The sequence below is a fragment of the Protopterus annectens genome, chromosome 8.part0 (genome assembly GCF_019279795.1).
Source record: "Protopterus annectens isolate FY-2018-M chromosome 8.part0, PAN1.0, whole genome shotgun sequence".
NCBI lineage: Eukaryota > Metazoa > Chordata > Ceratodontiformes > Protopteridae > Protopterus > Protopterus annectens.
Genome location: NC_056741.1, coordinates 322160912 through 322177009, shown reverse-complemented (window position 1 = coordinate 322177009; position 16098 = coordinate 322160912). Strand labels below are relative to the sequence as shown.

The 16098-nt window shown below is 39.5% G+C and overlaps 1 protein-coding gene across 2 annotated transcripts in view; it reads left to right on the top strand.

The window, feature by feature from the left end:
• The window catches only part of PTPN13 (protein tyrosine phosphatase non-receptor type 13), a 1949788-nt gene that overhangs the window by 1248608 nt on the left and 685082 nt on the right, over window positions 1-16098 (top strand). The gene's annotated exons all lie outside the window — the stretch shown is intronic.

Sequence of the window (16098 nt, the reverse complement as noted above, 5' to 3'; positions counted from 1 at the left end):
TATTGGATGCACCTTTGCAGCAGGATGTGTTATTTGGAGTTAAGGCAGGAGAGGTATTAAAGAAAATGGAGCTATGGAAAGGATCATCATGGACCTCATAAGTAAAGATATTGGGGACTTACAGACACTGGATCCTACCCAGTTCGGCTTTGTTAAGGGCAGATCCTGCCTCTTAAACCTGGTCGATTTCTTTGAAACAGTCACCAAGGCCATTGACGAGGGGAAGGTGGTCCACACAACCTACCTGGACCTTGCAAAAGCCTTTGATACAGTACCCCACTCAGGCATTATAGATAAGCTCACCAGCTTAAATATAAACCCCTATGTCACTAGAGGGGTTGCAAACTGGCTCAAGGACAGAACCCACATGGTTAGAATTGCTGGAGCCATGTCAGACTCCAAACCAGTTACAAGTGGCATCCGACAAGACTCAGTCCTGGGACCTCTCTTGTTTGGTATATATTTCTCGGAGGTACAGGCTAACATGGAAGGACTGTGGCTGACCAAGTTTGCAGATGACTGCAAACTGGGCGTCATAATCGACTCTCCAGCCGACACAAGCATCCTACAAAAGGGCCTCATAGAAACAGACAACTGGTGCCAGAGCCATGGCCTCAAGCTAAATGCCAAAAAGTGTATAGTCATCCCCTTTGGCAAAAACAAAGTGCCCACAGATTACCACATAGGTGGTAATCCATTAAGTACGGAAGAAGTAATTAGGGACCTGGGGACCCAAGTTGATAGCAATCTCTCATTTTATATAGCCCACCTAATCATGAAGGGATTCACATCTAGATCGGGGGAGGTCATCGTACCTCTTTACTCATCCCTCATCAGGCCCATAATTGAGTACAATGCCCCTTTTGGGATGTACCTTACCAGACACCTGCAGCAACTGGAAGGACACCAAAAGTACCTCACCAAGAGGATCAAAGGGCTCAAACAGATGCCATATGCTGCCCGGTTAAAGAAACTCCAGCTCTACTCAGTGGCATACCGCCTGCTCAGAGGCGATCTGTGCCTGATGTATAAAGCCATGTCCAACACGGAATTAATGGACATGCTGCACCTCAGAAAATCCAAATCCCATCGAGCTACGCGCTCGAGAGACTTGAACCTCAGCACTGAAATAAATAGGACATGCTGGAGGGACAGATTCATAACCCAGAGGCTCCCTTCACTCTGGAATAAAATCCCAGTCCAGGTTAGGCAGAGTCCCTCATTGACTCTCTGCAAGAGGAATCTTGATGAGTGGATGGGAGATAGTAGGTTTACCCCGGGTATTACTTCTGTGTCACTGTTAGACAGAGGCACAGTATACTAACCTCGAAAAGGGCATAGCAAAATTCATTTAAAATGGGTGGGGAAAGCCAAACACACTCTGGCTAGGCTTATAAATGCCCTAGGGCAGATAGCCTAGTATGAACCTATGGAGGATAAGACAAAATCTATGCAAACGGGGAAGGATTTCTTACAGGTTCAGCCTCCTCGATTTAGCAGAAATTGGCCAACAAAGAATTGATCCTTTCCAATTACAGACAGACCTCAAAGGGACAGATACAGACGTCCAAGAGGTGGAGGTCAACCACAACGTCCTTACAGGCCACGACAATGGGGTGCATCAACCCAGAAAGAAGGGGAAGACAGGCCCCAACCATATAAAAAACAACCCCAATGACTTCCCACTACAGCTGCCAAACAGTTCTCTCTTGGCAGTCCCCTTGGGAGGAAAACTGTCACTTTTCTATCACAATTGGCTTATGATCACCAGAGACAAATGGGTTCTCAACATTGTATCTCAAGGTTACAGGTTCCACTTTTACACTCTGCCAAGGTTAAAAGGAATGTCAAATCTGCCACCAAATCAATGGGCAGAGGCTTAAAAACAAATTACAGCACTCATGGACATGAGAGCTATTCAAAAGGTACCACCAAAGAGCAAGGACAAGGATTTTACTCAAGACTCTTTCTGGTTCCCAGAAAAGACAAAGCCTTCTTCTCTAAACACTTACCTGGATGTTCCAAAATTCAAAATGTTGACACTACAGCAGCTTCTTCCCATGCTGGGCAAGAAAGCTTGGCTCGTAACTTTGGACCTCAAGGAGGCATACCTGCATGTCCCTATCAGACAAAACTGGAGAAGATACTTCAGATTCATAGCTGGTTCAATGCACTTCCAATTCTCTGCACTGCCCTTTGGCTTGTCTACTGTGCCCAGGGTCTTCACAATTTTCCTGGCACCAGTAATTGCATTTTGCAGACAGAAAGGAATTCAAATTTATCCGTACCTGGACGACTGCCTGATTCAAGCAGAGTGCAAGGACATTCTTCTAAAGCATCTGGCGTTTGTAAAAAAGTTATTAAGTTGCCTAGGGTACACAGTAAATGAAAAGAAATCAAAACTAGTGCCTTCACAAGAGATAATATTCCTGGGTGCCAGCTTGAATACAACGGCCCAGATGGTTTATCTCACGCCAGACAAGCAAGGACAACTGACTCAATATTTTCAATTGATGGCAACAAGAACCCAACTCCTGCAAGAAAAATTCTGCAGGCTTTGGGTTACATGGCATCTTGCATACTACTGATTCCATATGCCAGACTGCATATGAGGAAACTACAATGGTACCTAAAGAGTGTCTGATCTCAACACTGTCAAAGTTTGGAAACAGTAATACCACTAATTCCTTGCCTTCAACAGGAGTTTCGATGGTGGGCTCAAGCTTGTCACCTCAACAAGGTACAGCCTTTCACTCAACCCACAGCCAGGCAAACACTGACAACAGATGCATCAGATTACGTCTGGGGAGCACACATGGCAGGAAAATGTATCCAGGGCAAGTGGCCCGCAGAACAAAGGCATCTTCACATCAATCAAAAAGAGATGCTAGCTGTACAAAATGCCCTTATAGCTTTCAAGGACCTTCTGCATCCAGGACAACTACTACTAAAGACAGACAACACCACAGTTATGTGGTACATAAACAAGCAAGGGGGCACTCACTCTTATCCCCTCTGCAGACAAGCCAGACCTATCAAGTTCATCTGCAAGCACAATTCCTGCCGGGAGAGAAAAAAACACACTGGCAGATGACTTGAGCAGAAACATCATGGATCCCCACGAATGGGAATTGAATCCACAAATATTCAGAATGATGACACAAAAATGGTGGAGCCCGGACATAGTTCTGTTTGCATCCCCAATGAACTGCCAGCTACAGAAATTCTGCACAAGGACTTACCACCCACAAGCATGGAAAGTGGATGCCCCCTCATTCAGCTGGAAAAACCTATAAGTATATGCTTTCCCACCACTACCTCTCCTTCCAAAGGTATTCGTAAAAGCCAGGCAAGAAGAGCCAAAGATGATCCTGATTGCCGCAGACTGGCTACGCCAGCACTGGTACCCAATCTTAAAGAACTTGGCACAAGGACCACCTTGGATTTTGCCTCAAATCCCACATCTTCTGACTCAGCACAACAATCAGATACTTCACAGCCAGCTAAAGACTTTAAACCTGGCTGCATGGCAAATTCCTTAGTCGAGCAAGCAATGCCTCTCTCCAAAGCTGTTATGGATGTCATTCTGGTAGCCAGAAGGCCTAGCACCAGGAAAGCCTATTCGGATAAATGGAAGAAATTCTGTGCCTGGAACCAGGCTCACAGCCTTGACCCTCTTGTCCCAAATATTCCTCAGATACTACAATATTTAACTGAGATGCTGGACAAAGGCCTCTCCTTTTCATCCATCAAGATCCACGCCTCTGCCATCTCTGCTCATTACAACACGGATCCACCAATTTTTTTCTAATCCCTTGCTAAAACAATACCTCAGAGGGGCTAAAAACATAAGACTGCCCTGTAGAGCACCTACCCCAACTTTGGACCTCAACTTCATGTTGGAAAAATTAACTTTACCTCCCTTAGAGCCAGCTAACACAGCAGATTAAAAATATGTCTCTTGGAAAACTGCTCTGCTCCTGGCAATAACATCAGCAAGAAGAGTTTCAGAATTACAGGCACTAATGGCAGTGGAACCTTTCATCATTTTCCACCAAGACAGAGTGTCTTTAAGAACAAACCCTACTTTTATGCGAAAGGTGGTATCAAGTGTGGCTCTAAACCAAACTATTCACTTGCCAACTTTTTATCCAAATCCACAGAATAAAGGGGAGAGATTTCTGCATTCTTTGCACATACACAGGCAGTTACACTTCTACTTGGACAAAACCAAAGCTTTCAGAAAAACTGAGCAGTTATTGGTAGCATATCCTGCAGGAGCACAGGGAAAGGCCATTTTAAAACAGACCATTTCAAAATGGATAGGACACTGTATACGTTTCTGCTATATACACCATGGGAAACCTGTACCTAACAGCATTAGATCTCACTCCACCAGGGCAACAGCCACTTTGACTGCCTACCTCAGAGGAGTATCTACCAAGGACATTTTGGAAGCAGCAACTTGGAGTTCTGTACATACCTTCACCAAACATTACTATCTGCCTCTATACTCTAAATCCAGAGCTAGCTTTGCCACTGCAGTGCTGCAGGTCCTAATAGCCACCCCTAATGCCTTATAGAACCAGCCACCCTACCTCAGCTTTGGGATTCTACCCAAGTGTAATGACTGCAGCAGTGTAACACGATGAACATAGTACAGTTTTGTACCTATCATAAATGTAGATGTTGAGTGTATACACGGCTGCAATCTAGGTTACCCTCCCTCCTTCCCCTCTTACTTGCTTGTACGTACCTATGTCTTCTACCCTTTACTACCTATGGGGAGTATTTGCTGGTAACTGAAAGTTTTTGATTGCTTTTCTTATGTATGTATGTATTATTAGCAATTTGAATTGCCTACCTTTTTGGGGGCACCTGACATCTGGGACAAGTAAAACTGAAGAAAATGGCGTCGGCTGCATCTTGTATACCCCTGTCGCACTGACGTCAGGGAGGAGGTGATAGCAACTGACGCCTGACCAAGACTTTGGAACTCAGGCCGACTGGGGAACCGCCTGACGGCAGGATAACCCAAGTGTAATGACTGCAGCAGTGTATACACTCGAACATCTACATTTATGGTAGGTACAAAACTGTACTTCATCTAGGTTGTAGTCAGAGTGTTTTCCCTATATGCCATAAGTCTGCTGGTACATAAGATACTGTGATGGAAAAGGTGAGCAGCAAAATGTCCACCACCGTGCCACAGTAATTTTCATATTGCTACAGTGAATGTGACATAAACATAGTTGAACTTGGGCTCATAGCTGAAAACACATTTACTCAAGAGTCCTCAGAGGTGGGGCTATTACAGTATTGCTGTTTAATGTTATTTCAGGTTTTCATACTTAATACTGGATAGAAGGCACTTGAACATCTCCTTTAATTCTGAAAATATTGCCATATCCTTTTTATCCTTCACCATTCTTTATTTGTTAAAAATATTAAATTAATTAAAAAACTAAATAAATGCACAGCAAAATGCCACTCCCAAGCAGAGCAAGATCATGGTCAGTAGAAATTGACTTAGTATTGCTTTTGAGTGGAAAAACCTGATCATAATTCATTGTCATACATGGAGCTTTCACTGATCCAATGTATAGTCAGTTACAAAGAAAAAAATGTAGCAGTGCAAAGTGTCTTGTGGGTCTAAAATCTGTTAACACGTGTAGCACTGCCACAGAGACTGCAGACACAAAGAACATCTCTTTAACCAATAGCTTTGAATGCTGTTAGGCAGTTTACTCTGTTGCACTTTGGATTTTTTTTTTTGGGGGGGGGGGGGTGAGTACAAAATGTGTTAAAACTTTCACAGCTGCCAGGGTTCTGCAGTGCAATTCTGTGGTGGATACTGTCTGTGTGGCAGTGTGAGACTAGATAATGGCAGTATTTGGGTATGGGAATAGCTGCATCAGGAAGGAAACATAGTGTAGTGGGAGGAAGTTAAGCAGATATTTGAGTTGTATGTTAAGGGGTTTTCTGACATATCGGGTTTAATAGCTGAGTGTTGACAAATATAGCACAAAGAAGAAGTAATAGATCATCCCTGGTGGAATTTCTGCTGAAGCCAGGAGTAGATGAAGTCATAAAAAAAGGCTTATAGGATTTTTCCTGAGAACTGTAAGAATAAATCAGAAGAGCATAAAAAGGACTGTAAAAAGAAAATAGATGAACAGATTGTAAAGGACAATGAGTATGCAGTTGTAGGACACCAAAATATGCAACAGAATCCATACAGTTCAGGATATTTGTTTGGAAATGTTTACATAAGTACTTTTATACACTGAACAGACTTCAAAGGATCTTCCCCCAAATGGGGAGCAGGTGTTGATGTGGAAAGGAAGGGAGGGGAACCTGGAAACATGCATTTTAGAAATGTTCAGATTTGATTTAATTTAAAGATGCCTTACAGAATAATTTGATACAAATTTTAAAGGCGCTAAGGAGATGATGTTTTTGAGTTGGTGTTTAGGGTTAGAAGTAAGACCTTAAGTTTAATGTTGTTGATAGGCAAAATTGCAATAATGGAAAATTAAAATCAAAGACTAAACCAAATTTAGAGGATTTACTGTGCATTATAAAAGAAATTAAAGACACAGAGGTGGGATCCTTAAAGGCGAGAAGAAGTAGAGTGCATCAAAATAAGTGTCATATTTGGGATCATTGCATATAAAATTGTAGTCAAGAAGATGTCTATATTACATTTAATTTTTGCCACAGAAAGTTATGGAATGATTCATGTCCAGGTGAATGAATGCTGATAAAGGTGAACACAAAGCTCACTTTGGCTTTAACAAGAAAGAGTAAAGGTTCTTAAACCTATGTACATTTTTCTGACAGAGGTGATAGCTGTTAAAATTGTTTTATGTATAGTGCTAGATTGTTTTACCACAGTTGTGAAACTGTGCTATGTTTAGTAAAATAATGTTCCCAATTACATTATGTCAACGTGGTTATAATTTCCCAAAAGTGATGTGTAGAGTTGAACAGTATAAACCACAGAAGTCCTCACCATGGTCCTGTTGTTCTCATTTCTGGTATGTGTTATGTCTACAGAAAGGCTCTTATAGTGGGATCAATATCAAGGTTTATAGATATCCTTGTCCTAGGAATGCAAACCCTCTCCATGCATAAAAAGTAGTTATTTATCATCCTAGGGTCGCCTTATCTCTTTTTAATCTAATTTTTAATGTGCGTTCCCACAATTACTCTCTAGAAACAAGTAACTCACTGACATTTCCCCAGATGAATTTACAGAATATGCTTATATCTATTTACCCAGATGAACTTACAGAATATGTCTATATCTAACTTTGAAATTGCTATTTTATTCATAACTGGAAGCAGTGACTATTTGTCATTTATTACATTTTAAAACAAGCCTTAACATGAGTTGAGTTACCTGCAAATTATGATTTGCAAGTCCTTATTATTTTTCTGAACTTCACCCTGCCCCCTCAAGAATTTCCATGTCAGTGAGAATGCATTAAATACCCACACATTGCTTCCCCCTTCTCTGTAATTGCACTGTTACAGTGAAGTTGTTCTAGATTCCCGGGGGAGGGGGTTGTCATTCATAAGTTTGCAGCTGTTTGATTTGCATTTCTTTCACACAGTTTAGGAAAGTGTTTGGTTGCTGGTATTGTAAGATGATTTTATGTCCAGGTTTTATGAGATGATATTAAACTATTTCATGTGGGCTATAAAAGATTTTTGATTTTAGTCTAGGAACCCTTTTCGTGCTATTTGTATTTTGATGTGCGTAAGGTAATTGAGTTGAATAATGTGAGGTCCGAATGTTGGGAAAGGTTCATAGATTCATAGGTAGGTACTAGGCTATCTGCACAAAGGCATTTATAAGTCTAGCCAGAATGTGTTCGCTTTCGCCGCCCACTTAGATTAGTTTCCCTTGCCTCTGTCCAGCAGAGCCACTGAAGTGATGCCCGGGGTAAACTTTCTGTTTTCCATCCACTCGTCAAAGTTTCTCTTGAAGAGTGTTAGCGAGGAGCTCTGCCTAATGTAGATTGGAATCTTGTTCCAAAGCATGGGAAGTCTCTGGGACAAAAATCTATCCCTCCAGCACGTCCTATTTATTGTTATGGTGAGGTTTAGATCCCTAGAGCATGTGGCTCGAGGGGATATGGTTTTCTTTAGGTGGAGCATGTCCATCAATTCTGGGTTGGACATGGCCTTGTATTTCAGGCAGAGATCACCTCTGAGTAGGCGGTATGAAACCGAGTACAGTTGGAGTTTCTTAAGTCGAGCTGCATAGGGCATCTGTTTGAGGCCAGTGATCCTCTTGGTGAAGTACTTCTGTGGTCTTTCCAGCTGTTGCAGGTGTCTTGTAAGGTACATCCCAAATGGGGCTTTGTACTCTATGATGGGTCTGATGAGTGATGAGTAGAGGGGCACAATGACCTCTTTTGATCTGGATGCGAAGCCTTTTTCTGACCACTTTGGCAATGTGATTATCAAAGGAGAGATTACTATCTACTTGGGTCCCCAGATCCCTTATTACGTCTTCCATATTTAGGGGACTACCACCTATGTGATAGTTTGTGGGTACTTTCTTTTTTCCAAAGGGGATGACTATGCAGTTCTTAGCATTTAGCTTGCGGCCATGATTTTGACACCAGGTATCCGTCTCGGCCCTTTTGGAGGATGTCTGTGTCAGCCGGAGAGTCAGTTATAGCCCCTAGTTTGCAGTTGTGTGCAAACTTGGTCATCATAGTCCTCCTGTGCTTGCCTGTACCTCTGAGATGTATATACCGAACAGGAGGGGTCCTAAGACTGAGCCCTGGGGAATGACACTTTTAACCAGTTTAGAGTTGGACCTAGCTCCTGCAACTCTCACCATGTGGGTTCTATCTGTGAGCCAGTTGGCAACCCATCTTGTGACGTAGGGGTTTATGTTCAGGCTGGTGAGCTTGTCAGTAATACCAGAATGGGAAATGGTGTTGAAGGCCTTTGCAAGGTCTAGGTAGGCTGTGTGTACCACCTTTCCCAGATCTGTAGCCTTGGTAAATGTCTCAAAGAAGTCCACCAGGTTTAGGAGGCATGATCTGCCCTTAACAAAGCCAAACTGGGTAGGGTCCAGTGTTTGGAGGTTCTCAATGTCTCTGTTAATGAGTTCCATGATGATGAGCTCCATAGCCTTGCAGACCAAGCTAGTCAGGCTTATAGGGCAATAGTTCCCGGGGTCTGTTGTGGTTCAACCTTTGTGGAGCGGAATAATCGTTGCTGTGTGCCACTCTATGGGTACATAGCCTGTGGAGAGGCTGAGTTTGAACAGTGTGTTTAGGTGAGGGGTTAGTTCTTATTTGAGCTCGTGTAGGATGCAGCCTGGGACACCGTCCGGTCCCATTGATGCTGTGTTTTTGGCTTTGGAGAGGGCTGTTTTATCCTGAGTGTCTGTGATTTCAGGGGCTCTACATTCTTCTGGTATGGTTATGGGCACTTTAGGGATTGAAGCTTCCCATGTGAAGACTGCAGGAAGTTTGAGGACTTTCAAGATGGCTGCACACTGATCAACAGCTTAACCTCAGGTCTCTCACTGTGAAAACATAAACTGAGATACAGTCAGTGATATTTTCAAACTGAGTAAAATTGAGTCACTGGCTAGTAACTATACTACCTGGATGCAAGCAAAGAAGAAACTAAGAGAACTTGAAAGAAATTCAACTAGGAAATTTGAAGCAAAAACACTGACTGGGAAGAATCCTGCAGCTTTTCAGCAAAAAGCAGTTCAAGATCCAGCTTCCGTGCAATACATGGCTTCCAGTAATCAGGAGGAAACAATAAGACAAATGTGCTCAAAGTTGATTGAAATAAACAAAACAATGAAGGAGTATATCAACTCAAATAACAAACGACTGGAAAAAATGGAAGAAGCTTTAAATAGATATTCAGATGAGCTGATGAAACTACAACAACCAGACGTCAAAGTGAAGAACAAGCTGGTTGAGTGTAGGCTGCAGCAGATGAGATGTTTAAAAAATGGTAAAATTAGAGGGCAGAGCACATAAAGAAAATCTGAGATTTTCTGCTATATCAGAGAAACCTAAAGAAACAGACTGTATTCATTTTATAAAGGCACAAATAAGCAACTGGACTGGTATTTCACAGTGGGAATGAGGGCACACCATCTGTATGCTCCAAATATGGCCATGATAAAGCAAGCAACACTTTTAATTAGTAAAGATGTAAACCTACCAGTAGAAAGAGTTGCTGTTGACAAAACTGTGCAAAGAGGTCAAGTAATAAAAGTTGGAGACATTGGGGTGTTTGTGGTAACTGATTATTCACTATACACCAGGTAGAAGAGAAACACATTTGTTTCAGTAATGACCAGTAATGAGGGAATGTGGAGAGGCAGGTGTGTGATTCAAGCAGCTGTATCCAGCTGTCTTCAGAATATTTTTTTAAGGAGAATCAAAGTAAATTTTTGATGCAAAACAGGCTAAAGAGGAAATGAAAAAGTCTGTCCAACAAAAAGTGAGCCTTCAAGCAGAAAGGGGACTATGCTTCTCATTCTTCTGATACTAAAGCACATGGAGAGACTTTTCTAGTGAAACCTTTTCTAATTTTCCAAAGGAAAATTCTTGAGAGACAGAGAAGAGCACAGGAGTTGACCAGAAGAATTGGGAGTACCATAGAACTGAACCAGAATCTGGAGTTGGGAGGTGGAGGTGAATAGGAATAAGACCAGCAGCATGAAAATTATTAAATAAATGTGAGACTGCAAAGCATCAGTTGTATTTGTGAAACATGGCTGTATAAGAATAAGTGGAAAGAGTGGACTTTTATTGATTTTGTTAAACTTGTGGGGAACTGAAACGCATTTGCCTCACTTCAGGTCTTTAATGTTTGGAAGGGCTTTGAGGGGAGGGGAAGAAGAAGGAAAAATGTATCTGTAAGTAAAACAATTTATGTTCTTAGCAGTATTTCTATGAAACTTTTTACAATATAAATTGCGTATTTATAGTAAAGTATTTCTAGTTGTTCTTGCTTGTGATAAAGTTAATAAAATACGCAGATGCCCTTTCTTCATTTTTCTCATCTGTTGCTTTTTTTCATTTTAGTATTAAAAATATAGGCATTACAGTGCAAAAAGAGAAGAAAAGCTAGACCAAAAACTAAAATTAACTATTCCTGAAAGCTTGCAAGTTCTTTTCACATCTGGGGCAGAGGGTAATAAAAATAAAAAAGAACACTAATTAATGTAAGTAGAAGCACAGGCAATAACATGCCTCGTAACATGGATAAACAGCAATCTCAGGTTATATGTATTTATGTTAAGTTAACAGGATCTGGGGGTGTATTTGTTTTTTTGTTTGAGGTGTTTTATTTAAACAAAAAGCCTTGTAAAATGTGGCATAGGTTCCAACGTTGATGATAAGAAAAAAAACTGTATAAAAGATTAATCCACTAAATGTTAATGGATGCATTTATCACAAAAGCTGGAAATAGATATTTAAAAAGGCTTCCCTATGTTGTAGGTGGAAATAATGCCTTCTTACCGTAATGAAGACACTTTCCATACTATCTTGGAATATGAATGGTTTCATAGGTATAGACCAAAAGGAAAGAATAATTATTTATATTAAGAAATACAGAATGCACGTAGCAATACTGTAGGGGGACACATTTGGAAAGAGCTGGTCATGTGAATTTAATAAACAAAGGATTTCATGATGAGTTTTGTAAAGAATGTCATGGACAAAGGAAAAGAGAAGTACTTATATTAATTGCTAGAGGAGCACCAGTAGTGACAGAAGATTAAAAAAAGATAATGATGACAGATTTGTGGTAGTAAGGAACTACTGGCAAGAGATGAGGATTATGCTGGCATATATTTATATTCTACCTAAAACTGCTGTTATGGAAATTTCATTTCTTTTTTTTAGATATAATCAGCTTTCAGCAGGAAGTATTACTTAGAGGTGGAGACAAGAACTTGATTTGTAATAATAAGGATGAATGTGGGAGGTCCAGAAGGGAAAATAAATAAAAGATGGTTGATTTCTGAAGAAATTTATGAAAATATTTAATATGAAAGACATGAATTCATTGGTAGGAATTCTGAAAGAATTCCAACAAAAAAAAGAGAAAAACAATATGTGGCAAACTTCAAATGTACTTCAAACCAAAACCACACTGGAGCATCAAGGAAATGACACTGCACAATATTTAAGCGTACTAAAGTTCAATACATCTGCTTTTGGTCCACACAGACTTCATATAAAAAAAAACCTCTGAAATAATTTACGTATTATTCCAACAACTGAGTTAAACTAGACTGAAATTTTATTTCATAGAAAACATGTGCATTTAATTGAGAACTTTGAGTTACATGTATTTCAGATCAGGCGCCAATAATTACTAAGATAAAAAGTGCAGATAAAATGAGACATTGGCGTTTCCCCACCCAAAAGAGAGGAATGTAAGGAATGGGCAGTGGAAAATGTCTTAAAGTTATTTGGGAAGATATAAAGTACTCTAGAAGTTATAGCTGGTGAGTGGGATAAAATAAAAGTAGAGTTAAAAATGGGGTAGAAATAAAGAAACAGAGATCAGATAAAAAGTAATATGAATTATTTTGAAGGGCTGTCAAAGATTAAAGTATTGCAAAATAAGGGGAATCTCACAGAACAAGAAGTGCAATTGCAGAGTACTAATGAGAAACTAAGGGAGTACCTGGGTAATATGCATGAGTTTAGATAGATTGTTGTTAGGCAATTGTTTTTCGATAATAGCTCCAGAGCACAAAAACTTTGGCATGAGGGATTAGGCAACAGAAAATAGAATGAGTTGTTGGCAAACTTAGGGAGCCTGTAACAAAAACTAACCAGCGATCCTGTAAAGCTAATAGAGATATTTCAAAATTTTTTTATGAAAATTTGTATAAAGCAGAAAAGTGGGGAAATCAAGAAAAACACAAATGGAAATGTTTATAGAAGACTTAGCTATGCCAAGGTTAGAGGCAGATGAGGCTCAGTAACTAACAGTTAAGTTAGGAGGAGAAGAAGTAAAATAATGTAAAATCAGTCTCCAGGAAAGTCTGCAAGAATGGATGGTATTCTGGTGAATGTTTGGAAGGTAGGACGGTAGAAAGTGATAAAGATCTGTCCAATTTTGATTAACAGAATTATAAAAGGAGGAAAAGCACCAACATCCCGGAAAAAGCTGCAGTGGCTATAATGCCTAAAGACTTTACCCGTTTGATTTAGTTTCATATAGGCCTATTTTCATTTTAAACAATGATTCTAAAGTGTTTATAATGGCTAAATGAATGGTAAAGGTGATGCTAAAATTGATAGGTATGGACTAGTGTGTGGTTTTGGGGAGGGGAGGCAAGCACTTGACAACAGTAATAGAACAATGATGATCCAGAGGGAAGCAGAATGTAAGAAAGTAACTCTGTTATTGGTGGGTCTTGTTGCAGAGAAAGCATTCGACAGAGTAAGCTAGGATTTTATGAGTAGGACAATGGAAGCATTTGCATTTCTTGATACAATAATAAGGTTAATTAAAAGGATAAATGAGGGATCAGAGGCAAAAATCAAAGTAGGAGGGTTTTTCTCTGATAATTTGTGTCTGAACAGAAGAATCAGGTAGGGGTGTTCTATTCATCCTTTTTTATTTGTGTTATATTTCGAACCATTGGCAAAGAATATTAAGGGAGTTAGAAATTCAAGGTTAAATTAGTATAGTGCTCAAGCAAAGTTGGCCTTTTTTGCAGATGATATTACTTTGCACCTGATGGAACCAGAGAAGGAAATGTCAGTGTTGTAGAACATTCTGAGATGGTTCCTGTTTTTTTGAGATATAAAATTAATGAAGATAAAAGAAAAGCTATAGCTCTAAATGTTGTACCTACACATGGATTGGTTTAGTAATACTTATATTTATGGCGACATTATAAAATGAAGTGTTTAGGAGTATGGAGTAAAAAGGATTATGTTGTGATAGCTAAGGATATGTGGGAAGAGACTAAACAAAAGATAATACAAAAACTGAGAAAGTTTAAGCTTTTGCCTCTGGACATGGATAGAAGGATACAACCAGTAAAAATGTTTTAGTCCCTTTAGTTTTATGCACAGGTCAGGCATGTTTTTATCAATCAGAGGAGAATTTGTGGATAATAATTAATAAAGAGTTGAAAGATTTTATTTTGGGGAGAAAGAGGGCAAGAGTCAAGGGGAATAAATTGGTCCTCCTATAGAATAAAGAGATTAGGATTACCCAATTTAAATGGATTTTTTTTAGATCTACACAGTTCAGCTTCTTATACATAACACAAGCAGAAATCTACATTTCAAAGTGAAAGGGATGATGATGATGAAGTGGAGGAAATTCAAGAAATAAGGAAAAAATGTGATTTTGGACACAGATCCTTAAGAGGAATGACAGCAGTCACACAGAATATTATACCCATAAAGTAGCAGAATGTATACTAAGAACTAAGCCAACATGGGAATGGAGAAAGGAGATTTTGCCAGTAGGGATGACTCTAATTAGGGGTACAGAGAATAGGCAAGAGGGGGCTGGAATTTACTTGAACCTGGCAAAGGACCCAAGGTATTGGGAAGAAATAATTAGAGAGGGGAAGGTAATAGAATGGGAAGAGGCAAAGAAAACATTTGGATTGCAGGCTAGAGATTGCCTTCCCTATTAGGGATTGATATCAGAGTAGACAAGAAGAAAAGCATAGGGTAATCCTAAATGAAAGTCCTGCAATGGCTGAATTTTTAATTGAAGCTAGAACAGACACTGCTATTAAAGGGATAATTAGTAGGGTATATCAAATATTGTACGATAGCTATAGGAATCAGTAGTCATCAGAAAAGACTGGGAAAAGCTTAGATATTCCATTCACAAAGAATGAATGGGAGGACATATGTATGTCTCTCAAATATGCATCAAAACCTAGAAGATTTAAGATTTTTGCCTGGAAGTGCTTGCATAGAAACGTTTATTTCCCAAATAGACTCCAAAGATTTTTCCTTAGGTAGATGGCAAATGTTGGAGGTGTAATGGGGAAGAAAGACGTACATGGGAGCATATGTTCTTGGAGTGTAACGAGTTGGCAGACTTTAAAAATTCCTTACAGAGTACTCTGTCAGGAATACTTTGCAAACAAATGAGTGTAACTAAGGAAATTACTTTTTTGAGCTGGATACAGGATCTGAATTGCCTAGACATAGTAAGGCCTTGTTAAGTTTATTTCTGGTGGTTGCCAAAAAAGCAGTTGCTAGAAAATGGAAATCAAAATCTAAACCAACTATATTTGAAGTAGTGAATATTGTAATAGAGATAAAAGTACAGGAAGTGGGATCATTAGAAAAGGGTAGGAGTAAATTACATAGAAAAAAATGGAAATTGTGGGAACAATATACAGAAAAAATGTTTTGCAGGAGGAATGACATTTAAGAGAAGGCAGGAATTGAACAATTTATATAATGTTGCTTTGAGTATATGATGTTTGACAATGTATGTGATGCATAATGTTTCTAAATGTGAACTTGTGTGCCTTGGTCACAAGTGATAATTCAATAAAGGTTTAAAAAAAGACTACAAGAGGCTTGCTTCCCTGCAAAACACATTTCTGAAGTTTAATTCCTTACTTTGTATTTTAGAAGTAGTACTTTATTTTTAAGTATTTCTGTTTCATTAAAAGTTTACATTAAATTAAAGGATATGTTTATGCATATTTGTGTTTCACACTGTTGTGATTCTTGCAGACGTAGTGCAAACGTGTGACAACCCTACACTAGTGCATTATTTGTTGTTAATATTGTGGGTCTATATCACTTCATCAAACAGTTATTTTATCAAATAACTAATCATCAAACCCCAATTGTCTTAAGTTCATATTCAGCAGACGACCTAAACATCATATTTAAATTCAGCAAATTGTTAGACTTGGCCAACACAGTGAACGTTAAATATGGTGTCACACTAAACTGTAAATAATAAAGTCCAGTAACACTGGTCTGTGCAGATTTCTTTCTTCATTTTTGCATGGGGGCAAGCCACCCCTTCACTCCCCATGTGGGGAGCTGTGCCCCCACACCCCCTGCAAGTTAAGTATAC